Genomic DNA, 27,068 nt, shown 5'->3' with positions numbered 1-27,068 from the left:
TTGCTTGCATTCACAGTAATTTGACAATATGGATCTATACACACAGATATTAATGATACATATCGTGATCCATTCTTGTATGCAAAGTTACGATATTTTATGAGCTGTGATGTAATGTGGGAAACTCATGAACGCTCCATAAGTAGCATTTTCTGTAAAGTCGTGAATTGACACGATTCACAGATGATGGCTTGAGGGCCACTTTTTTTGAGGCGAGGGGTGGGCCACTTTTGTGAGGCGAGGGGTGGGCCACTTTTTTTTCAGTGTCCGGGCCTATTTCTTATCCCAGTCCGACCCTGTCTCCTATCAATGTGTGGTCTCGGATGATAACATAATCTGCATTTGCAAGCCACGGTATGTGCATTTTCCCAACTTTGGGTGGTACATTATTAATGTGAACTTGCTTATCCGGCAAATCTGCCACATACAAACTGAACAGCATGGGCGCGATCACACACCCCTGTTTCAGCCCTCTGTGTGTAGCCCTTTCTTTTGTGAAAAGGACCACACTGCTCAGTCTCACCTGTACTCTGGTGTTCTCATGCATTTGTATTAGGAGGATCAGTAGGCCGTGAGGTACATTCCACCTGGTTAGATTTAACCATAAACATATCGAATGCTGCCTTTAAGTCTATATATAAGGTAAATAGCTGTGGGTGGTCTGTAGCCTGTGCAACATTAACCAGAGTATTTAGTGTCAATGTATTATGAGTTGAGGCAAACCCAGGTTGGAAGCCTGTCTAAAATGTGTTGAATTTAGTTTTTTTCGGCAATTTTTCTACTTCATTTGCATGAAAGGGCGCAAATACTTTACTCGATACATCTAATAATGATAGTAACCTGTAATTCATTAGAAAAAGTCTTGTTGTATATTGGGAACGGCTAGGATTTCCTGCAGGAGTCAGGTATATCTCCAATCGTGATGACTTTATTAAAACCATATCTGTGAAGGTTTCTGCCCATATCTAAGGAGCTCTCTGCAAAACTATGTTTGCGTTGGCCATCCGGACCAGGAACTCTAGACTTTTAAAATGTATGTATAATTGTATTGATGCTATCTGTATCAAATAGCATACTAATTCCACTACAATTATGTGTCAGAGTGTGTCCGTTGCTTTCCTCGCTGTTTCCATATTTGGTCTCAAGGTGCTTTATCCACTTTTCTTCACTCATTGGATTTGTGATTAGCAAGGATTTATTGCCCTTCACTTTGTTGCTTTCTCCGGGTCTTATGCATTCCCTGCTAGTAGGCGTTTTTAGCTGAGAATCTATAATCCTTTACCCAGTAATTATATTTATTCTTCTTCATCCTTATGAGTAACTTTCTTGTTTCCTCACAGCAGTGACCTCTCCTAATGACCCTTATATGTTGTTTTAATGCCCTTTTCACATCTTTAATTCCTCTATCTTAAACTGTTGTTTTTTCCCCATTTGTGGCAGAGTAATGACCCCCAATAAGCATAACTGAAGATGTTAATGATACGATTCACTGGGCAATTTAATATGGGCTTAAGTCCTTCAGATGTTTTGTATTATAGCAGTTCAAGTTTTCTATTTGCGTGCTTATTGCTCTTTAATTACGTTCAGGCCATCTAATCTTGATGAAACCAGCATTTAAATTTACCCACAGCCTTCACAGCAGTAAGCTGTCCCACGCAGAGGGGACAATTTAAACTTGTTTCACTGTGCTTTTCCAGCTTTATGCGAACCCAGCGTTCTGTGAGTTTTCCTCCCCTGCCTGCCCTCCTTGGCCCTGATTGGTCCATTGTGCAGCGCACACATCACCATATAGGAAAAGTGTGAATGTAATCATTATCTGGGAGCTTCCTGCTCCATTTAACTGCAGCCCTCGCAGCCGCCCCACTCAGAAGGGACCACTTGAACTTGTTTTCATTGTGCTTTTCCTACTTTAGTTAACCATATCAAAATGTATTGTTTTCCTCCCCTGCCGCCCTCCTTGGCCCTGATTGGTCTATTGTGCGGTGGACACTTGACCGGATTCTCTCTCATCATAGACTCCCATGGCAGCCTTGCCCGAGCAGCCAGCAAAGTGTTACTGAAAAGGGAAGCACCCTTCTGATCAGCTCCCATCTCCCTATTGCCCATGGACACTTGATGGGACACCGTACAGCTATATCCAGGTAACGTGGTATGGGTGGAGGTACAGACATTACTGTGCTGTGGTAAAACTCTGTCATTCCTACATTACTACCACATATTCATAACACTGTGCTTCCTTACACTGTGCTATTTGGCCCTCATTAGGACCCAGGCGTTAAGGGGTTTACGGCGCCGTAAACGGCGCCGACCCTTAACGCCTGATTCCAAGGTCCCTTTGCGGGATGGTCATTTTAACGCCTGCTTTTTGCAGGCGTCAAAACCCATGCCGCAAAGGGACCTTGGTGATAATTACGCCACCGTAATTTACGGTGGCGTAATTAGCGCCTTTCCCCATTCCCATTATGCCCTATGGGGCAAAAATGGGAATGGGGAAGGGTAAAATGGGAAATGGGGATTTACCGCCCCACTCACCTTGGAATGGGGCGGTAAATCCGCCAACCACCATGGCGTAAACATAGTTTACACCATGGTGGTAAGGGTATGACCCAGGCGGTAACTTACTGCCTGGGTCGTAATGAGGCCCATTGTGATTAGATGAATTGTGCAGGCTAGCCTATGTATTGCATCTCAAAGAAATTTGACAGGCAGCTTATGTACTGCGAATGCATGAGTTTTGCAGGCTGGTCTATGTACTACATCAGGAAGAGGGGTGGGGTTCGGCCTGTGCATTCCACTTGGATGAATTGCTAATGATAGTCCTCTACGGCTCCTGTTGAGTCTTGTAGGTTAGCCATTGCTTAGCACTAAGAAGAAACTTACAGGGTAACCATCTACTGCACTTAGAAAACTGTGGAGGTGGCCTGCGCACGTAGGCGAAATACGAAAATACCCGGTGTGTAGCATTTGGGGGATTTTTAGGGTAACCAATATGTTTTATTGTATTGAAATGGGATGTATATTGGGGGCAGCCAACGTGCTGAATCTAGATGTTTTGAAGACAACCAGTGTATTGAATATATATATATATGCTGAGGGCAGCCAGTGTACTGAGTTTGACAGCTTAGCCAAGTGCAGTTCCTCCCTGAAGGCACCCTTTGAGCATAATCATGTCCTAGTCCTTCGGGAATCTATGCCATTTCTGTCCCTGTTTGTTTTCCATCTTTTGGTGCATAAACCTCCCAGCTTGCATATTATTAGTTTTGCTTATCTATGCAGTGAGCTTTTAAGTCACTGCCTATGATCAACATATCCTGTCTGGTAGTTTCATATCTGTTAATGAGGACGTTGTGGGGGCATGATTGTATATTTTCAGCTTCCAATCCCCTGGTAAGTCATAGACATTCACCAGCAGTAGTTTCTTGCACACGTTATCTTGGTTATACTCAGCCTCGACTGTCATTACATTGTGGTCTATCTCAGCTGTACTTCTGTGGCAGATATGTAAGATCGTATAACAATTAATAAGCCCTTCGCTCCATGGGTCGGCCTGCCCGACCCCTTTTGGCTAGTTTTTGATACATTTTGTAGCCATCCAAATAATACACTGTTGGTACTCAGCCTTCCTGTATCATGAAGATATCAGATTTGTTGAACATTTTATGCCCTCCACACCAAATGTGAAGAGTCGATGCCCAAGAGTATTCCCTGTGCTAATTTTGCAGATTCATGGCCTTATTGCCAGGAGTGTGTGAATAAACCCAGGTAACCAGGACCAGTCTTGTGTTTTTTTACTTTCCGGTTTTTCATTCTTTCCATTTAGCATCCTCCTGCCCTCCTTTGTTGTTGTTATTTGTAATGAGTTATCTTTATCCTTAATTTGGAACACCATCGACATTCCAACAGGATAGTGATCCAAGACATATCCCAGTCTTAGAAAATTGGGCAAGTGGGCTTTTATCATATTCATAGTTTTGCAAGAGGTTCAATATGCACAAGTACTTGGTATGGAGGAAGTGTCAAATAATTCAATGTAATCAATAGCTCTGATTGTTATGGCTCTGAGTGACAAGATAAGATCAGACAAGTTCAGGATATGTTTTCAATTAAGTATTGCAGCATTTCTCTCCAGGAACAAATTGCAGAGTGTAAATGTCAAACTTGTTGCATCAATCACGCGAGGTATATGTGGTGTTGCCACACTTAATTTGAGCCATTCGTTTTGCAAATGGATGTTTGCTGGAAACACTGGAGCCTGTGGAGAAAGACCCTCTTCCCGAGGAGAGCCCCGGTCAATGATTGAGCAATTGCTCCCATCTAAGGTAATGTTCACAGTATATGTTCCAGCCACATCCTCATTTTCCTCTGTTTGCGCTTTCTGTTTTTTTACCCAATTAGTCAGAACGCCTGTATGTTTATTGCTCATTTTCAGACATCTATTAGCTCTTCTCCTCTCTTTTTTCGTTTAAGGGGTTGTCTCAGTTCTTCCCTCTCTAGGCTCTTTATCTCCCTTTGAACATGTTGGTTTCTTAGAACCAGCTTTTTCTTTTTGAATTGTAATCTTCTTTACTCTTCTGCGCTCCTTGCTGGTAATATAAATGTCGTCATTGTCAGCTTCCCGCCTATTTAGTGCTGCTTGCTCATCATCCACATTGTTCTTTTCTACCTTTTTGGACTCATTTGGGGTGATGCCATTATTCTCCATGAAGGCGGTTCAGTTGTCAGGTTCTATGTCCTTAGATTGCTAGGCTTTTTTTGCCGAAAATGTTCGGCTAAAAAAACTCCATGACATTTTTTAAATATATTTGGGGGTCTCCCCCAAGACCCCTTCCCTATTTTGTAGTCCCTATACCCTGCACCCTCCACCCCTTATATGCCGTTACCCACCCACCAGCCATATTTTTCAATTAATTCTTCAGCCAAAAAGTTTCAGCAGAAAACGCTGCAAAAGCCTGGCATTGTAATAACGTTTTATTCAGTTGTGCACTAGGACCCCAACCAGCACTTAAAGCTGGGGGTTGCCCAATGGCACTTTAAGATGGAATAGCAGCACCGTGAGATGGTTGGGGATTCAGATTAGTAATCTAGCATCAAATCAATAATGACAACTCAATGGTTTGGCAAAGGGAGTCTGTTTAATGACAAGTATAGAAAACAGGGAGCCTCATGAGTATCAGCGGTTACTAGATCTTCCTTCTCGCTTCACAACTCCAACGAACTTCATAAAAAACACATAATTTATACTAAAAACTCGTCATCACTGACGTATATTGCTTAAAATGTTGCATGCAATTCTATTGGTTCTAGGAAGGTAACTTTAATATAGGTACTATATCTGTGTATGGTAACGGAGTGAGGGGATTTGGTAAACACTGTCAGGTGGGGCATCTAAGCCCTACCTTAAAAATGGCTACTGTAGACGTCACTAAAAGTACAACGTTCCATTGGTTCTACTAACTATAGGACCCTAGACTACTTGGTCCACTATGATTCGGTTGGCACCAACCCACTCAGACTTTTTCCCTTTGCCTAGCAGCATGCAGAATGGTCGGCCAGGTTCAGGGTGTATGTCAGCTCCCCCAGCCTTTCTCCAATTATTGCTACAATCAATCATCACTTCAGTGGTCATGTGTCAATTATTTCACTGGGGTTGGCCTTGAGACTGCATCTCTGTCTGGAAAAGTTCTGATATCTTTGCATGGCACACCGCCATGCCTAGGTGTGGAAATCCCCCTTCTACTCGCTCGGCTGGTCAAGTGTTTCGGACATCGTAAAATCTCCTCATTCTCCATGTAATTCGTGTTTTTGATTTTCATTTTGTCCACCACCTGCCTTCTGCTTCTATCTTGACCTTTCTGAGCAGGATATTCTGTTCTTTGCTTCATTAATTGTAGCTACTGTAAGTATATTTTAGCTAATACGACCTTGGTTTATTGGCACGATTTGCCTCTGTCTGAGTTTCATTTCTGTCTTTTATTCTTGATTTGTTAACAATGAAACTCTCCTCATGCGGCCTCCAGTAACCTTTGGTTGATTCTGCCTTTGTGCATAGTGGAAGTATATTTGTATAAAGTGCTTCTATTGAGGTAGATATGTATAGGTGGTGCTTGCCACAATCTATCTTACTACTAAGCATAGCAAGCCACATGATTTTCTTAGCTTTCTTGCGGTTCCAAGCATATGTACACGTGTAAACTAACTGAATATCTTTGTCATGCTCATGGCATAAGCTTCTTACATTTGACATCGCCCTTTCAATTTAGGTTCACAATGTCCCTTACCCATGGCGTTTAATCTACGTTTGTCATTTGCAGGTCGTCATACCTTCTATATGTGAGTCAGCCCGGGTTCCTGTGACATCACCATTCATCTTCCATTAAGACCTTTTTGGCTTCTTCAGGGACTGTACTCAGACAATCTTCATTCTGTTTCATTTGTTGATATGGTTTTCTCAATGGATACTTTACTGTCCAGGTTTTCCTAGATGTAGGTACATCAATGAGTGCGGTTCTTCTGATAGGTACTGGACAGAGCCCCACTGCGGCTCTCTGCTGGTTTATTTGCTCTTTGCACGTCACATACTTCGGCGTGAATGTTCCTGGTACTTCAAAATGGACGGTTGGAGTGAGGGCTGTAGTTGGGACCTCTGCTACACTCCCCCTCTGGGCGATTCATCGACCACTTGCATTTCTTCTTTTGTATCCTTCTTCTTTGGATCCTCTGTATTCACTTTTACTTCATCTTCTGGGTCAATTTTTACTTAATCTTCTGGATCCATACATGATGGTCTGAAGAAGTGTTTCTTTGGGGTCCATATTTTAATGACTCCTTTTAGTCTTCCTGCTGTTCTTACATGTTCATTTTTGTTCCACGTCATTAGTTGATACTGTCTATTTGGGCTGCAATAGATCCATCTTCCCACATAATTTCTATGCTTTCTGGGATATTGAAACTTTGTTCCTTCTGGTGCATGAATGCTGGCTTTCACTAAGTCTCTTATTTCTTCATCAGTCAGGTCTTTGGGCTTCCTCTCTGGTTCAACATCAATCAGGATCTTCATCCCTATGGCCTTTTTCGCAGTTTTCTGACACTGAGAGATTATTATCTTGATAACACAGAATGCGAGCAATATCATCACTAGATAGGGCTCCTAAGAATATGAATGCATCTGCCATCCATTGCGGAACCCATGCGAATAGTGCTCCAAACCAACTGTCATCGTCCACTTCATCAGTTTCCTCAATCATTTGGATTTGATTCTGTAGTTTCCTCAGCATACCTATGGCCTCTGTGAGAGTTCCATTTTCTTCGTCATGAGAAGGTATAAATGTGCAACATGATTCTATGATTTTTTGCACAAACACCTCCATCCATGGCTGTAATCATATCAAGGACATATCTGTTCTGAATAGTCATTATTTGAATCGCTCTTAACTCTTCCTTGATTGCGTTGAATCCCTTTATGGTCATATTGATGGTCTGCAATAACTCCAATCTGGTTATGTTTGTTTTGTTTGTTTGTTTATTTATTTATAGTGTGCACCAGACCGGGGAGGTATCCGGGCACGTGTTAAAGAATACTTTAAGCTTACATGTTACAGTTACACATTCCAAGTAATTCCAAGATACATTGATAGCAAGGGGGTGACAGTATTCATGGTTATATACAGTTGCACACAGTTACACATTCCAGGTTACATGATACATTGACAGCAAAAGGATGGCAATATGCATGGTTGTATGCACAGGTGTTTGTACAGAGAGGTGTATACACAGTATACGCTGACAGTTAAAAGAGCATGTCGGTGTGCGTTTAGTTGCAGGTTAACAGGTGGGTCAGGCGTGAGTAGTCCTAGTGTCGGTCAGTTATGGGTCATTTTCTTTGAGCCATTTAATGCAGTTGAGTCTGAAGTGTGGATAGGATTGGTCCGATCGTAAGGAGGATGGGAGGGAGTTCCACAGCTGGGCCGCTTTGACAGGGAAGCTGTTGCCTCCGGCAGTGCTCAATTTGAATGGGGGTTCAACTAGCTGGTTGGTATATGCTTCTCGGGTGGGTTCTATTGGAAGTTCTTTTTTATTATCTTTCTGTTAGGTATTTGGGGGCTGAGCCATTGATACCTTTGAATGTTAGTGATGCTGTTTTAAGTTTAATTTTGTCAGCTGTAGAGAGCCAGTTAGATTGCCTTCTGATGTCCGATATATGCTCTCTTCTTGGGATTCCTAGTGTGGCTCTAAGGGCATTGTTCTGCAAGGTTTGGATTTTTTGCAGCGTGTGTTTATTAGACCCTAAGTATAGTGCGTTGCAATAGTCCAATTTGGATAATACCAGAGCTCTTGATAGGGTGAGGCAGCTGGTGGTGGACAAGTAAGGTTTGGCTGCTCTAATCAGCTTGCAGGTGTATGCGGTGCTAGATGCCATCGTACTCGCCTGTTTTGCTAAGGAGAGGCAGGAGTCGAGGTAAAAACCTAGTATTTTTACCTCTTTTGCTACTTTGATGGTGCTGCCATCTATAACAAAAGATGAATAGTCATTGTTCAGTTTTTTGATGTTTTGTGTGTTCCCCAGTATGATGAGTTCTGTTTTGTCATCATTCAGGCATAGAGCGTGACAAGCCATCCATGCCAGGATGATGAGGTATATCCTGTTCACCAAGGCCAAATCCTGTTTGTAGTCCCCCAAAAATGGGATGAGAATCTGAGTGTTATCTGCAACCATTTAGTGTTTGCTCCAACCTGAATTCTTGCCATGAAAATGATCGTGAACACTGAAGAAGTCTGACTGAACAGCCTATGTTCATATGGGATAGCATCAAAAGCTTCTATGGATTTGGCAGAAAAGTAATTCTCTCGCTTCATTCCATTCATCAATTCTACAAATCTCTTCTTTCTCAGGTGAGCATCTGCTTTCGGGAAACTGTCAATATTCAGGTCACTTTTCGAAATCACCAACGCTGGAACATGGACATTCACTATTCTGCATGTACCTCCCCAGTTTCTCGGCAGTCTGATATATGCTTTGGATCCACAGGCCCAATAATGACCCATGATCACTGCAGTTCCATGTACCATTCCTGGAGCATCAAAGACTCGTCCACAGTTCTGATTCTCTCCCATCTTCCTAGAGCCATTATTCCTGAAGCAGAATTTTGGGCTTTCCAATGGCACTATCTGCAAGGGTTTTCCTCTGTCCTCGACCCATGTTAGCAGTTTTGCAAGCTTCAGCCACAATGGCTTTCATCCATTTCGTACTATGTTGATGGTGGGCTCATAGTGACTGAAGACCATCCATGCTCTGATGATCATCACTCCTCTTTCCCATCTATCTGGTGAAAGCACTGTTCCCCAAATTTGCATTTGGCCTCTGTTCTTCCACTTTCGAGACTCTTCGGGCGTCTTCCCTTGAATGTTTAGTTTGTGATTTGCTTCTCTTCTGATTTCTGCTCCTTTAACTCCAGACTTCTCGTATCTGATCACAATGTGTTTTGTTTTTCCATTGTTTCTTGTCTTTATGTCCTGGACATAATCATCTTCATTTAGATCAGTTGCTTCAGTTGCCCATTTCAGTGAGGCATCACTTATCATGAACTGGCCTCTGGTCTTGCACATTGCTACGTGTGATAGACAGTGTGCTGTCTGGACATCAATTTCTACAGCTACAAAGATCTTTGACCTCCACATGCTGTAATGTAGGAGTGTACAAACAAAGCATTCCCCCTCTGAATTTCGTCTTCCAACTTCTTTCATATGTTGGTACCATATGTTATTTCCCAAATTTGCTGTGCTGTCCAAATAGTCGTTTAGCTCACTGTCATCTCCTTGTATGCTTCTCTTGATTCTTAAGGTTTTCATGTAGTTTGCTATAACTACATCCTTGAATGCGTCCGCATGGCTTCTTCTTGCTGGAGGATTCTCAGGTATCCCAATCCAGGATGCAGGCATCTTCATCTGTGCCAGTCGAGTAGAGGAACGTCTGGCAATTATTTCCTTGTCCTCTTGTATTTTCCTGGCTCTGGTTATGAACGACCATATTGATTCTGCTACGTGCTTGTGAGATTTTCTCTGGGCTTGCATTTGCCTCTTCCAGTGCTGGATCAGGGGTGTTCATTAATGTTGTTTCTGTTGGCTTCCTCTCCATTTCCTTTGTCTCTTCACTAGTTCAGCTTTCTTCATTGGGCTTTTAACTTCACTTATAGTAGAGCTTCTCATTGTTGGCTGTCTGAAATAAAGAGGCACAAAGTATGGGAGAAGAGAAGAGCTTTATTTGAGGCCCCCAGGTAGCTGCAGTGGAAGCATCAACTGGCGAGGCACTCTCAAATGGAATCTACATGCACAAGGTTCTAAGGAGACCTGTGCATGTATTACCATAACATCTCCCCCACGTGAGGCAAAAGAAAAAGGAAAAACCGGTGGGGGAAAAGCGGGAAAGTGAAAGGGAAAAAAAAAGGGTGTCAAGTGGGAGAGGCAGAGGGAAGATGGGTAAACTGGGGTACATTAGTAATAAACATAGTCATTGTTGAAGTTTTGGATGATTTTGCGGTTCCTTCTGGACATTCTTCCAGTGGGGACTCCTTGATGCATGGAGTGAGGTCTGTCATTGTCCACATGTTCACAGAGGGATTCTCTTGGTGAATGTGAGGTGTGTTGTGATGGTTTGTCAGGACTGTTGTCCTTAGATATGCTGGTCCCTTGGATGTCTTTTGTTACTTTTATGAGATAATCTTCAGACCATCTCTTTCCATCATCGAGGATGACAGACTTCCCATGACAACTCACAACTCTCTGTGGAGGTCTGAAGATGGATTCACCCTTGAGAGTTTTCTTCGGTTCTTTGACACGTACCCAGTCTCCTTCACAAACCATCATCTCTTTTACTCCATGTCTGGAGTCGTATTGTCTTTTGTATTTTGCTTGTTTTTCTCTTACTGTCTTTTGAAGTAGATCCATGTTCACCCTTGCTTCTCCTGTGTATAAGAACATCCACGCCGGTCTAAATCGGTTAGTTGCAACCCTACCTCGCATGAGGGTGAAGGGCTCTATGTTCGTGGTGGTGTGTGGGGTAGTTCTATACGCATGCAAAGCTTCTTTGAGGGTTTCTCTCCACGGGAGGTTGTTGGCCGTGGCCAGTTGGACTACGCTCTTCACGAGCCTGTTCATGCGTTCCACAAGTCCGTTGGAAATTGGATGGTACAAAGATGTTGTTATGTGGCTGATGGACCTTTTCTTGAGGAAATCAGCAAATTCCATAGATATGAACTGAGACCCGTTGTCCGAAACCAATTCCTTGGGGTCTCCCTCCCTGCTGAAGATCTCTGTCAGGAAATCTATGACTTTCTTTGAGGTCACATTGTCCTCAGCTATTCCCCATTCTGTCCATTTAGAGGTGTAATCGACAAGTACTATGATATATACTTTGACTGTTTTGAGGTTCTCGAATGGACCCATGATGTCGATTGCCAGTTTAGACCACACATGTTTGGGAGGTTCAATAGGCTGTAAGGGGGTCTTTCTTAAGATCTTGGACTTGTCACTCATGGCACACGTGGAGCAATTTTTGACCAGTTCTTCTTCTTCTTTCCACATTCCTGGCCACCAATAGTTGTTTCTCAACTTGTTTTTCGTCAAGCTTCTTCCTAGGTGACCTTCGTGTGCCAGTTGGAGTACTTTTTTTCTGAGTTGGGTGGGTTGGATTACTCGATCGCATCTGAAGATATGCTCATCGTCCATGGATAATTCTTCCTTGAAGGGAATGAAGGTTGTTAAAGCCTCTCCCGTTTCCACCCAGTCATTAGCTATCGCTTCCCTGATTTCTCGCTGTTTCGGATCAGTATTGGCATTAATTTTCCATTCATCTCTCGAGATGGCAGGGTTTACGACAGCTATGATGTCCTCATCTGGAGATGCAATCTCAGTGTCGATGTTGGTCGATAATCTGGAAAGACAATCTGCTACTTGGTTTTGTGGACCAGGAGTATAGCATAGTTGGAGGTTGTATTGCATGATGTCGAGGAACCAACGTCTTATTCTCGGTGATATAAGGTGAGGAGTTTTGGACTGAAGGACATTTACTAGAGGTTTATGGTCTGTTTTCAGTATGACGGGTAAGCCCCAAATTAGGTTCCTGAAATGCTGAAGAATCCACTTCAGACCCAGAGCTTCTCTCTCAATGGTGGAATAGTTTAGTTCGGCTCCCCTCAGTACTCTCGATGCGAATGCGATCGTCACAATGTCCTTATCTTGTTGCTGTTCTAGGACACCACCCAGTCCGGTTTTACTTGCATCTACGGATATGATGGTTTTAGCTTTACAATCGAACATTCCTAAGGCTGGGCTTGGTTAATTTGAAATTTGATTTCTTCAAATTCGTTCTTGCATTCAGTGGACCATATGAATTTGGTTGCCTTCTTCAAGATGTTTCTCATGTTTTTGGTCTTATCAGCACAGTTGCTTATAAACTTGGAGTAGTATTCTGTCATCCCGAGGAAACTCCTTAATTGGTCTTTATTTTGAGGCTCGGCGATATTCATTATGGTGTCCATGAGTTTCCTCTTGGGGCTGATGCCGTTGGCGTCAATGGAATGGCCCAGGTATGAAACTCGGTCGCACTTTATGTTGCATTTCTCTAATTTGAGTGTGAGCCCACTTTTTTGTATGACCTGTAGGACACCCACAAGTTTTGCGTTGTGCTCTTCTTCTGTACTGGCTGATATGAGGATATCATCTTGGAAGCAGTGTATGCCATCAAGTCCTCCAAATAGATGTGACAGGAGTCTCTGAAAGGCTGCTGCGGCTGAAGCGAGTCCGAATGGCATTCTGTTAAACATGAATGCACCGAGAGGTGTGACAAAAGATGTTAGGTTCTTTGAGCTCTCTTCCAAAGCAATCTGGTGATAGGCTGAGGAGAGGTCCAGAGTTGTAAAGTATTTTGCAGGTTTCATGGTCGATAGGAGTTCAGATATATTGGGAAGTGGGTGTCTGTCAACCCATATGTTTTTGTTTAGGTCTCTCAAGTCGACGCACATTCTTATGGAATCGTCCGTTTTTTTTACTAAGACAATTGGGGCAAGCCATTCTGAACTTTCGATGGGCTGTATGATATTTTCATCGCAGAGGCGCTTAAGTTCTTTCTTCAACGCCTCTTTTGTTCCAAAGGGAATACTGCGGACTCGGTGGGCCACTGGGACAGCACCTCTTTTGAGGATTATTCTGTGTTGGAAACCTTTTAGGAGTCCAATCTTGTCGCAGAACACCTTGGGGAATTGTTTTGCTAGATTAGATTTGATGTCCCTATCATTATTGAGCACACTCAGCACGGGGATTTCTTCTCCAGGGTGTATTCTTACTCGAAGAGCGGCTTGTTCTTCCCATCCCACAACGGAGGAGCCATCTTTGGCTACAAAGAGTTTGCAATATGTTTCTCTGTCATGGAACTTGAGGTTCACCCACACATATCCCATTATCTCGATGGGCGTTTTTCCATAACCGGTAGCTCTTACACAAGTGCTTCGCAGGTCATGTATCTTGCCAGAGAGTACACTCAAAAAGGTCTTGAGATCCACGATGGTGTAGGGGGAGCCAGTGTCTACCATTACAGGTAATGATATGCCGTTGATTTGCATTTTGACCCAGGGACTGTTGCTCTGTTGTTGGGATGTTACAGTGAGTATTTGTACCTTTTGTTGCATTGGACTGATAGATAACATGTCATTGTGCTCTTGGTTGCTTTCGATTACTCTCACAGAGGACGGTCTGATGAAAGGTCGCCTGGTGAGATTGCCATATCTGGTTGTCTTTCCCCGTGTGTTCTTGCAGACTTTGGCAAAGTGTCCAATCTGGCTGCACTTATAACACTCCACAGCGATGGCGGGGCATTCTTTGTCAGGATTTGCATGCTTGTACCATCCGCACCTCTGGCAGCGCGTTGGATTCTGGGAGTTGTATGGCCTCGCTCTGCTTGAGCCAAATTTTGAACCCCTTGATGGCGGAGCCTTTCTTACTGCTGCTACTAGAGGCTCGTAAGGCTCAGACTCAGGGCTGACACATTTGATTTCCACACTGGTCGTGTGGTCACGTCTTTCCCTCATGCATCGATCTCCCAATTCCATGCTCCTTGCTATCTCCGTGGCTTGGTCCAGGGTGGGATTTTTGGTTTGCCACAATTTTTGTTGGATGCGTGGATCAGCCACATTCAGCACCAATTGGTCTCTCAAATACTCATCACAGACACCTGTGAAACTGCAGGTTGACATAAGCGCCCTGAGGGACGCTATGTATGAATCAATAGACTCGCCTTTGAGCTGCTTTCTGGAAAAGAACCTGTATCTTTCCAGTACTACGTTGGTCTTGTTGCCAAAATGACTGGTGAGTTTGGCCAATGCTATGTCAAACATGCGGTTGCCATCTCCTCCTATGTTGCTGGGTTCGGGAAGGGTCCTGAAAAGTCTCAGTGCTTCTGCCCCTATACAGTTCAAGAGGGTCGCCTCCTTGAGGTCATCATTGAATTTGCTGCCCCCAATGGCTCTGAGGTAGACGTGGAATCCATCGATCCATTGTTCCCATGGGCAGGTTGGGCTCCCAGGGCATGGAAGAAACTTGGTGGGAGGCGGAATACCCTGCATGGTGGTGTGCCTGATTCTAGGTTGTAAGTGGTGAGGAATGGCGTTGAGTGGCACCAGTTGCTGTAGTGTAGGCAGAGGTTTTCAGGACTGTTGGCAGTTAGCAAGGAGGCGCTGAGATACAGTCTTTATAGAATTGCTTGCATGGCAGGGTGGGACCCGATTCAGAGAATGCCCAGGTGTATCTGTACTGCAGAGTCTTTAGGCTTCAGTGTATGGATGGTCCTTAGTACAGATTGTGACCTCACAATGGGCTGGGAGCACAGGTTGGCTGGTTCAGGGAAGACCTGATGGAATGTTCAGTTGTGATGTCACAATGGACCAGGATAGTAAGTGATTAGTCCCGGAAAGTCAGAGTAGCCATTGAGAGAATGAAGACTGCTAATGCTGTGTGTGTGTTGCTGGGCAACAGCTAGCAGCTTTTGAAAATGATGCAGGGTTCTGCTCAGGGCAGCAGTGAGGGTTTTACACAAAAAAAAATGCCAATAAAAGGAAAGCGTACGTTTCATTTTGTCCGTTTTACACATAAAATGCCAAATGAAAGGAAAGTGTAAGTTTCACTTCGTCCTCCCCCCTCCTCTGACCTGATAGATGGACAGCTCCTGCTGTCTGAAGCACTTTTGGAGTAGGGCAGGAGTGCAATGTGCGCCGCTCTAAACTCCCAGCGGGGAGGAGCGGCACCCTTTACAGTGGAGAACTGAAAGGTGATGTCGAGGCCTCTCTTGGCTGTTCCTCTTGGCTGTCCACAGCTGAAGTCGGCGGCAGCGAAAAAAGGGGGGGGGCTGAGCCCAATCAGGTGACCTAATACGCTCCCGGGGGCCTCGGGGTACAGTGCCTCGTCGCCATATGAAATAAAGAGGCACAAAGTATGGGAGAAGAGAAGAGCTTTATTTGAGGCCCCCAGGTAGCTGCAGTGGAAACATCAACTGGCGAGGCACTCTCAAATGGAATCTGCATGCACAAGGTTCTAAGGAGACCTGTGCATGTATCACCATAACACTGTCCATCCTTCCCCTCTTCTTTGGCATGTGGTTCTGTAATTATTGACACTAGACCTGGTGTGTGTGCATTCATCATTTGCATGCGTGTGGTTGTCAGTAACCTTCTTTCATTCTTACTCTGCCGACCATGTCTCCGGCTTTTCAGTTTGTTTGTTACCATACATGTGTGTGTGTGTCATTGCTAATCACATCCATCTCAGTTCACTCATTCCGCTATCAGACCTCCTAGGGACTGGAATGACTATGTACGGTCTGGGTGACTTCGTGGGTTTCATGCGTACATCATTAGGTGAGTGCACTGGAATCGGTACACTTTGTGCACCAATAAAAAATGCAATTCTAATCATCAGTGACAGTAAAGCAATGATGCATACAATGCATAGCTGCATGATTCCTCTATAGGTTAATCTACAACACTTAGTTCTGGAACAATGAGAGCGTCTTTCCTCCTGAGGGCCGACAAAATGACTATTTTGGTTTCCCATCACGATCACCTGAGGAAAGAAAACTAACTTTTAATACACTTTAGACAGTATTATACCTGGATTCAGCCATTTCTGCTTGTGGGTTGCAGGTACTGAAACAATTATCCTTCTTTGCATGGACAATGGATTGTCTAAAGTCTCTGGATACAGTTCTCTTTTCTGTATATGAAAAATGTCAAAACCAGGTAATTAATTCGGCAAGTCTCTTTACTGTGCATGTTCAAAGTACACAAGTTCCCAGTCAATGCCTCTTATTTGTTTCACTCCAGAAGACATGTCGTCCTTGTCAGTATAACAAGAGTGAAATCTCTGGCAATACCTTCTCGAACTGTCCCTCGGCGGGAAGTTTAAAATCTTCTCAGACAATTCTGTTGATGGTCAGAAAGTTCGACCTGCATCACGAAACCATGCAACAGCATGCTCATCTGTGTAGAGTTAACTGGGTCTCTGATGAATGTGAGGACGTCAACATCGGCAGGCCTCCCCACAAGTTCTGGAAAATCCTTGATTAGGCGAAAGATGACGTTGCTTGCCAATCTGCTATCTTCTGGTGACAGTGAAATTTGTCCTGCCCTTGCAAAAGTTTGGAAATGTTTGGCCTTAACTCACTTTGAGCAGTTTCTGCAATCTCGATGTGTGTGTAGAGCAACTTGGATGATAATTCCGTTCAGGGTTATACTTAAACATTCTGTGTTTGCTGGATCTCAAAGAAATGTCAAAACGTCTGTGTTTCTCCTGACAAGATCTGGACAGTCTTCAATTAAGCGAAAGAACAGTATGCTGATAAGCTCATTCGCTTCTTCTTCTGATTGGGACATTTGTTTTTTCCTCTGTGTATTCTGGAAGCAGATGGAACTGCTTGGCAATCACAGTGAGCATCCTCCTTATTGTCTTTTCGATTTCAGGATCTTGAAGAAATTCAGTGATGCTGGTGAGCCTCCCCACCAATGACGGGTATGACCTTAAGACTAGGTCAAAGTAACTCAGGACGTCTTTGGTGATGTTGCTGCTGTTGGACACCATAAGTGAGTCCGAACAATATTTCCATGTGGAATGAGTCTGGATACTGTATTTTCTTCCAATTTGTGTGTCCTCGATCAAAGTTTGGCATATACTTTTTTTTATCAAGGCTTCAGTGTGTCTCAGTCCAAAGTTCAAAGTTAATAACCTCTTTTGTGGCTTATGCATGCAATTCCCTTCTTTACCCTGCAACTAGGATGCACAGTTTGTCCGTTTTTATGTCCTTATCCCCTTTTTCTTCCAGAGGAAATGTACAAAATTAAACCACAACTTTGCACAAAAGTTCTTTGTCCTTGCTGGTCATGGGTCCTTCTTCCTCGTCATGGATCTCATCTGCATTTGCTGTGGTTCTTCCCCATTGTCTGTAGTCTCTATGCGTTGGGGCCTTCTCTGATGTGTGGCTTGCTGTCACCCAGAAAGATCCAAGCTCTTCTTCCTTGTAGCTTGACTGCAGAGCGAGTGACGTCCTCCACTGTGAAGGGACTGTTGAACCTTGGCTCGTCCCACTTCTTTGTCGTATGATTCTTCACCAGGACCATGTCTCCAGGGAAGATTGATGGTACACATAAACTCTGCACTGTGTTTGCAGTAGTATCTCCTTCTGTGTTCTGTGCTGCACTGCACCCTTTTCTTCGTCCCTGCAGCTGGCCTGAAATTAAAGTAATTTTGCATTTCAGACCCTAAGATTTCTCCTGTTGGCTGGGCATCACTTCTAGCTCTGTCTCGGGGTGTCAGGGTAGTGCACGTCCTTCTGCCTGTTGCTATTTAGTGCGGTGTAAGATGATGGTCAGAACCAGGCTGGTTTCTGAGTGCATACAGTGCCAAAGGAAGGCAGTGTAACCATCCCTTTCTTAGAGTAAGTTTCAACTTGGCTATCCTTTACTTTAACAAGCCGTTGAGTTTATCACATATTCCATTACCTTGCGGGTGATACGCCGATGAGAACTTGTGTTTTATACCAAGCAGCAAGCTAATCTGTTCAAAGACTTTGTTAACAAAGTCAGCCCCATTATCTGATCTCATAACCTCACATAACCCCCACCTGGGAAATACCTCTCTCACCAGAAATTTGGCCACACAGGTAGAGTCTGGGTGTGTACATGGACCTGCCTCTATCCATCTAGAGAATGGACACACCACAACAATTAGGTACCTCTACCGTATACATACTTGAATCATATCGACGTAATCGACATGCAAGTGCTGACAAGGTCCATTGGGCCTTGGGATGACTCCTCTAATTACTTTTAGTGTATGCCCAGCCGTGAACTGTTGGCAGATTATACAGTTCACCATAAAAAATGCAACATGCTCTTTTAAGTTTGGTATTAACCCGTCTTCAGTGAGCGTTGCCACTAGATTCTCTTTTGCTGGATAGTGTAACTGCTCCAATGCTAATTTTAACAAGGCTATAGGCATTACTGGTTTGCCAGTGCTGTCTTGTTGCCACAAGCTTTCGGAGGGGTTTAAAGAACACCCTCACCGCTTCCAGAATTTTTGCTCCTCCTGTGGTGCCTCCCCTTGGAGTTCCATTAACTGGGTCAGCCCCATGTTATTATAGCTCTCAGGTTCACTTTGTGCAACAATCATTTTTTCATTTACATCAACTATTTCCACATCCATTATGGTTTCGCCCTTGGATGCCATACACTTGGCCTCCGTGTCTGCTGCTTGATTTCCTTGTGAGATAAAATCTATCCCCTTCGTGTGGGCAGCACATTTCATGACTGCTATGCCCACTGGGAGCTGTAGTGCCTTAATCAGTCTGTCCAATAGGGCTACGTGCTGCACTGGCATGCCATCCGCTTGGAGGTAGCCTCTCCTTTTCCAGCACGCTAGGCCTGCGTGCACTGTCGCATAGGCGGAGTCACTGTACACCGTTACTTCCTGGTCTGCGTGATTCTGAATTGCGAGTATCAACACCAATAATTCTGCAGCTTGTGCAGAATAATGAGACGGTAATCGTGCACTAATGAGTACTTGAAATTCTCAGTTTGCTGTGTGCTTCACCACAGCAGTTCCTGTATATCTTTGCCCTTCATTTCGATCGATTCTCGAGGAACCGTCAACGAAGACAATTTCTCCTTCTGCCAATGCATTTTCTTTCACTCTGGGAATCTCATCATAAAAGTCTTCACAATTTGCGATATAGCTGGGTTTACTATCTTACATTGAATTATCTTAATCCATGGATTTTATATGATCACTTCATAAGCAGAAGCTCTCTGAGATGTCAATGTGCCTTTTGGTTTCTCTAGAATGGCAAATACTGCATGCTCGATGTACAACATCATGGAGTATCCCATCACAATGGTTGTAGTTTTTTCTATGGCGAACGCTGCAGCAGCTAATCTTTGTTTGCAAGGGAAGTGGCCTCTCATCACCCGGTCCAAATTTCCACTTTAGTATGCCAGGGGCTTGTACCCCAATATGGTTCTCTCTGTGAGGACTGCCGTCATGATACTGCCATTCGTGAGTGAAAAGTGGTAGAATTCCTCTGCATAATTGGGAATTCCTAAAACTGGTGCAGTGCAAATGGCTCTCTTGAGTTCAGCAAACCCATTTTCCATGTTCTCAGACCCTTCAATTATTCCTTTCATCACCTGTGCCTTCTTTAGAGCCTGTAGCAAGGGTTTGGTATATGAGCTTTAGTCAAAGACCCAGGCCCTGACATAAATGCAAAGGCCTAAAAAACTCTGCATCTGTTTTATCGTGTGTGGCTTAGCTGTGTTCAGTATGGCTTCAGCCCTTTCAGGGGTAACCCTTTTCCCCTCATGTGAGATCAGTTGGCCTATGTACAGCACTTCTCGCTGACAATATTGTAACTTTTCTTTGTCAACTTTATATCCTTTCTTAGCCAATATGGTCAATAGCTAAATAGAATCACGTCTGATTCTTTCCTCTGTCATGCTGCAAATTAGGATGTCATCCATATATTGCAAGACAACACTCTCTAATGCAATATTGCTTAAGTCCATCTGCAGGACTCTGTTAAAAATTGAAGGAGACTCACAGTACCCCTGGGGCAACCTTGTGCTTTTCAGACCCATCTGTCTGAATGTAAATGACGTCAAATCTTGTGAGTCTTGGTGCAATGGGATTGAGAAAAATGCATTTTTCAAGTCAATCACTGTGAAATATTTTGCCTCAACAGGTATATTACATAGGATTCTGGCCGGGTTAGGTACTAAAGGGAACTCGGCCTCTACAATATCATTTATCGGGCGTACATCTTGAATTAGTCTCCAAGACCCTCCTTTTGATTTTTTGATAGGGTAAACTGTGGTATTGCGTGATGACTCTGGCGTCACTAAGATGCCCTGTTACATCATAGCCAGAAAAGTCTTGAAAATTCCTTCATCTGCTTCCCTAGACATGGGATACTGTAGTACTTTGGGTAAAATTGCTGCTGGCTTCAATTTAATCCTTACTTCTCTGACTCCTTTCAATAAGTCTACGTCATAGGGGCCTGTGGTCCATACTGAGACAGGCACCTGGGCCATATCGCCCTCAAAATATTCTGGACGATTCTGTGCTAACATCATTCTCTGAGGCACTTCTCTTTTGATCATTTTCACCCACATAGTGAGATTTACCCCAACTGTTGTATCTTCTCCTTCTGCTTGCTCGTCAAACAGATCATCATCAGTGACATCAGTCAATCTGTGCCCTTCTTCAATGGCGATTACTGTGCACCATTGTCGGCCTTCATCATCGCAACCATCGATCAAATCCATTTTCTCTCGCACTATAGCTGTGTGTATCGTCAAAGGAAATACTTGTCCCTTCTCCTCGTGCATAGGTATTCTTAGCCTAAATAGAAATTCATCTGGCATCCTCATGGTTTTGTCTACAAGCCTGGTAGCCCCCCCTTTAGTACACATATACTCCATACGCAAATATTACTGGCTCTAATGGGATAGCCCTCATAGCTGTGTGTTGTGCGTATGCTCTAATCATCTCACATACGTTCAAATAGTGAATTCCTGGTGTTTATTTAACTTTGTCATTAGGTCTCGTCCCAAGATATTTACTAGGGGTTGTCTCGAATATAACAGTGTACATTCATATCACATGCTCCTATAGAGACTGGAAGTGTATCTGTAAAAGAAACATGACGTGTTGCTCCTGTGAAGCCCTGAGTATTTATAGCATCGCCGGACAAGGAAACCTTGCCTTCACATATACACCAACCTATTGTATCTGTGTCAACTAAGAAGTAATATTCTTTATCCCCTATAATGACATCCACCCTTGGTTCCTGGTGAGGCTCTGGTGTCACTGATAGGATAGAACCCACAGGGTCCCCGGTGAGCTGTCCTAGTCCATACACAACTTTGTCCCGTTTTGCGTAAATGGATTTCCTCCATCACCAGTGTTAGCTCTTATCCCAGAATTCACAGCTTGTCTTGCACTTACTGTCTGTACCAGTTGCATCAGCGACTGTTGAGACTGTCCTTGTGGAAAATGTATCAATTTCTGAGGTTGTAAGCTTTGCTGTGCTCCTGGCGTTTGCTGTTGCACGGTGTGATTCTGTGCAACTCCATTTCCTCCCTGCTGTAAAAATACAGGTGGATTCACCTTACCTGCTCTTGCTCCTTGGTTGTTTTGCACCATGCCTTGACTTCTGCATGTGCATGCTAAATGCCCTGTCATCCCACACGTCCAACATATTGGCGGTGGTCTGATTACTTGCCCATTCAACATATCCTGATTGCCATGTTGCATGTTTTGAAAGCCTCACTGATTACTCTGCCATCCTCTTCCTCTAAATCCTTTCCCTCTGGGGTAAAACCCATTATTGCCCCGATTAACCTGCTGTGGATTATTGACCTGCTGTATGTTCGATCCATCTGTGCTAGTTATCATTTCCCCTTCAATGGCATATTTTGACAATTTTTTCTGCACTCATTTTGCCTCTTTGGCTTTTCGTGCAGCCTCTTTCTTGCGATTCTTTTCCTGCAGTAGTCTGCAATAGTGCACTGTGGTCAACTGTATTTCAGACCACGGTTTGGCCTTGATTCCTACCAATTTCTTGAGCCGCTTCTGTACCTGATCTGGCAGCCCAATGCATAATATATGGTAAAACACGGCTAAAGATTTCCCCCAAGATTCCCGCATTTCCAGTACCCATGCGTCTTGGAAATTCTGGATGTAAAGCAAAGGGTCCTCTGACTCCTTCATCTTATTTGTCATTATAGCTCCCATGTCGGAAGTATCCGGATATAGCAATCGTAATGCTTTCCATAGCACGGCTCTGCAATTGTTAAATGGCGCTCCGTCGTGCGCAATATTAACTGTGGTTATGCCAGGATAACCTGCACGTGTCCACACATCGTCAGCTCTATCACCAAGTATGGCGATTAAAAGACCCTTGATATCCCCTCCAGCTGACGTGTTCACTCCCATCATTTTTTCTAGCTCGTATATCCATTTTCTGGCTCCCGATGTTAACATTGGAAGCTTATTTTTCAGGTTTTCCCGATCCATGTGTGGCCATGCAATATACTGTGGCCTCGTTCCTCCTTTCTCGAGAAACGGAAATTGTGACACATAGCCTTCCTTCTCTTCTCTCATCATTTTTGTAATCTATTGCAGGAGTAATATTCCTGCATCGCCGCCTACCTGGTAATGTCCTTAGTCGGCTCACATAGGGTGGTGATGACACCCCCGTGTGACCGTAAAATACTTCTTCGTGTCGGTCTGACTGTGTGGCTGACCCTAATGCCTTGGGTGCAGACTCACTAGAATCCCTTTTCCTCCAGAGAAGCATTTTTACACGTCTCTTCTCTTCCTCCTTTTCCTCATGTTCCTCTCTTTCGGCGTCTGATCTCGTCTGTGCCCAATTTGTACAACTTCTCTCATCCTCCTCGTTCCTATTGATTGTCAACCTGTTTAGGGACGGTTCTCTACTTCTACTCCTTCAGGAGGCGTCCTCAGCATCGTACAGGTGGGTGCTTTCCAGGCGCTCATCCTCTCCTTCCCCTTGGGGTGCTTGTTCTAGTCCCATTTCATCATCTGTCCTATCGATCATCTTTCCGATGCTTCTGGTGTCGAAGTCATCCTCAATATTTGCCCTAGACGTGCCTGGTACTGAATCATACTCAGGAAAGTGTTCTTTGATGTCTTCCCAATCCACTACTGGATTGGGTTTTTTAATCTTTCCAGATATTCGAGATTGCGTGCTCTCTGTCTTCGTTTACGTTCTACGTCGTCATCGAATTCTCTGTGCTTCCTCGCTTCCTCTCTGACCCTATCTTCTTCCATTTTCTTTGCATCTCTACGTTCATTTGCTCTTCGTATTTCCTCATCCCTTTGTCTCTTTATTCTTTTTTCCCGTACTTTTTGCTCTTCTTCTTCTATTCGCCTTTCTTCCTGTCTGTCCTGATCATTAGCTGTTCTCTGTTTATGATTACGTTGTCTTTCTTCCTCTTAGCGATACAACTGCTCTTGACTCTGCCTATCTCTTTTCCTTATCCTTTCGTATCTCAATCCTTTTTCCTTTTCCTTCTCCTTTTTCTGTAGATCATCTAGATTCCCTTTTTGTCTCGCGTCATCAATGCCTTTACTATCGAGTTTCAATCAAATTTGACCTCCCATCCATTCGTTCTATGTGAATTCTATCGCATCAGTTCTAACCTCATTTCCTTTCCATCCTTTGCCCTCTCTCTCTGTATCGAGAGATGTCCTTGCTTGTGCATGGTCTTTTCTCTCGTTCTCGTGCCTCTCTTTGTCCCTCGGCACCTTGGAGATGATATCTCTCTCTCTGTCTGGATTTTCGTCACTACTTTGCGTAAGTGACTCATATGCCGAGTTGCTATACCCTGAGGTGGCTTTAAGTTCCCTTAGCGGGCATAATCCTTTGTCTTTACTGACTTCGCTTTTTGTTTCAGATGGGAGGGTGGTGCAGTCACTCCCCTTTGTGCATACATTAAGTGTCCAATCTACTGGCGGCTCCTCCTTATCCTCTTGGTACATCGTCCAAAGCTCTAAACTAGCTAGGCATTTGTCTAACATTTTGCCAGTGTATATGGCGTGCAAATATGTTGTCATGTGCTGCAGGACCGTTTTGGACAGCGATCCACCCTGGGGCCATGGCATAAACATTTTGTTTGCGGTTCCTTTAACCCATTCTGCACTGTATTTTTTCAGCTTACGTGCGTGCTTTGGCAACTGTTTGCACAAGTGTATTAATGGTGTCATGTCTTCCATGCTTAAATCTGTTCACCTTTTCTTTCTATAACACTTGTTGTGCTTTTCCGTTTCTTTAAACAACTTCAACAATGTGAGCAAGCACCAATCGTCGCAAGCTACAATCCGTTTTTCTTTTCTTCACAAAAAATTATACTTTCTTTTTCAAACAACAAGCATCAATTTGTATCCTACAATATCTCAGCTAAACAATCACGTAATTTTTATGCTAATTCCTCAAAGGAAAAAATCTCATCCTATGACGTCACAACAAACAACACATAGGGCCTCATTACACGGAAGGCGGTAATCCAGGGTGCTATTAGCACCCTGGACCATGCCGGTAAATTACCGGCACCGCCTTGGTGGAAAGGGGAATTACCGCCCTATTCCAAGGTCGGCGGGGCGGTAATTCCCCCTTCCACCTTTGCCCTTCCCCATTCCCATTTTTGCCCCATAGGGCATAATGGGAATGGGGAAGGAGCTAATTACGGCACCGCAATTTTGCGGTGCCGTAATTAGCACCAAGGTCCCTTAGCGGGTTGGTGCTTTAACGCCTGCAAAAAGCAGGCGTTAAAGCACCAACCCGCTAAGGGACCTCGTAGTAAGGCTGTAATGGTTAACGGTCACCGTTACCATTAACGGTGGCCGTTAACCATTACCGCCTTCCGTGTAATGAGGTCCATAAAACAGACGTTGACAGACTAGACAGACTCCAGCCGGCTACACAAATCTCTGCCCCTAAATTTAACCCCGACATGGGGTGTAAGCCCATCCTTTTCACAAAAAGCATCTTTAACCGCTTTGGTCTCCTACTTATTCCTATTTTATTCAGGACTTTGGATGCAGGCTTCTTCTAACCGCTATATTAAGCGTAGGAATTTGGACGTATCCTCTCTTCTCGGGTGTCCTCCCCGGTACCTCTCTTATATATGTATATATATATATACATTCCACTCTACTTCTAACTGTATTTTTGTTTCCCGCCTCCCTCTGTTACCTTCCCTTACTTGTTCTAAGGCATGCACTTTTTGCCAGAATGTTCAGTCTTTTTCACTCACCCTTCGCATGTTTCGTCTCTGGATGCTCGGGATCACAGCCTTCATCACCGCCGCTCCTGCCGTTCACCCGATCGGCTACTCGTAGAAGTGGGAAGGGGTTTGTGGGGGAAAGTGCAGGTTCCTTCAGACCTTAACCTGCAGGCTTTATTATTTATTCTAACCACTGTCCATGGGGAGCTTCTCGTTTACTTACGCAGATGGCAAAAGGACTTGTGATATTGTCGAGGACCTAGAATTACTTTATGTCGACGGTCAATTGGTGTCATATCTAATCGATAATCGATAAACCATCCTCTGCTACCAAGTGTGCACTAGGATCCCAACCGGCCCATAAAGCTGGTGGTTGCTGCTCAATGGCACTTTAAGATGGAATAGCAGCCCCTGTGAGATGGATGGGGATGCAGATTAGTACTCTAGCATTAAATTAATAATGACAACTCAATAGTTTGGCAAAGGGAGTGCGTTTAATTACATGTACAAAAACCGGGGAGTCTCATGAATATCAGTGGTTGCTAGATCCTTCTCGCTTCACAACTTCAACAAACTTCATAAAAAACACAACATTTATACTAATAACTCGTCATGACTGACGTATAATGCTTAAAATGTTGCATGCAATTCTATTGGTTCTAGGAAGGTAACTTTAATATAGGTACTATATCTGTATTTGGTAACGGACTGAGGGGATTGGGTAAACACTGTCAGGTGGGGCATCTAAGCCCTACCTTAAAAATGACTACTGTAGACGTCACTAAAAGTACGACGTCTCATTGGTTCTGCTAACTATAGGACCCTAGATTATTTGGTCCACTATGATTGGGTTGACACCAGCCCCACTCATACCTTTCCACTTTGCGTAGCATCATGCAGAATGGTCGGCCAGGTGCAGGGTGCCCATCAGCTCCCCCAGCCTTTCTCCAGTTATTGCTACAATAAATCATCACTTCAGTGGTCATGTGTCATTTATTTCACTGTGGTTGGCATTGAGACTGCATCTCTGTCTGGAAAAGTTCTGATATCTTTGCATGGCACACCGCCATTCGTAGGTGTGAAAGTCCCCCTTCTTCTCGCTCGGCTGGTCACGTGTTTCAGACACCGTAAAATCGCCTCATTCTCCATGTCATTCGTATATTTGATTTTTGTTTTGTCCACCACCTGCCGTCCGCTTCTTATCTTGACCTTTCTGAGCAGGATATTCTGTTCTTTGCTTCATTAATTGTAGCTACTGTAAGTCTATTTTAGCTGATACAACCTTGGCTTTTTGGCACGATTTGTCTCTGTCTGATTTTCGTTTCTGTCTTTTATTCTTGATTTGTCAACTATGAAACTCTCTTCGTGCAGCCTCCAGTAACCTTTGGTTGATTCTGCCTTTGTGCATAGTGGAAGTATACTTATATAAAGTGCTTCTATTGAGGTAAATATGTACAGGTGGTGCTTGTTGCAATCTATCTTACTACTAAGCATAGCAAGCCACACAGTTTTCTTAACTTTCTTGTGGTTCCAAGCATATGTACACATGTAAACTAATCGAATATCTTCATCGTGCTCATGGCATAAGCTTCTTACATTTGACATCGTCCTTTCACTTGAGGTTTGCGATGTCCTTATCCATGGCGTTTTGTCTCCTTTTGTCATTCGCAGGTCGTTATACCTTCTATATGTGAGTCAGTCCGGGTTCTTGTGACGTCACCATTCGTCTTC

Source organism: Ambystoma mexicanum, chromosome 6q, assembly GCF_040938575.1.
Source record: "Ambystoma mexicanum isolate Mex_15411 chromosome 6q, UKY_AmexF1_1, whole genome shotgun sequence".
In the NCBI taxonomy this organism is placed as follows: domain Eukaryota; kingdom Metazoa; phylum Chordata; class Amphibia; order Caudata; family Ambystomatidae; genus Ambystoma; species Ambystoma mexicanum.
The sequence above is the reverse complement of the archived record's forward strand: the minus strand, read 5'-3'. Positions refer to the sequence as shown.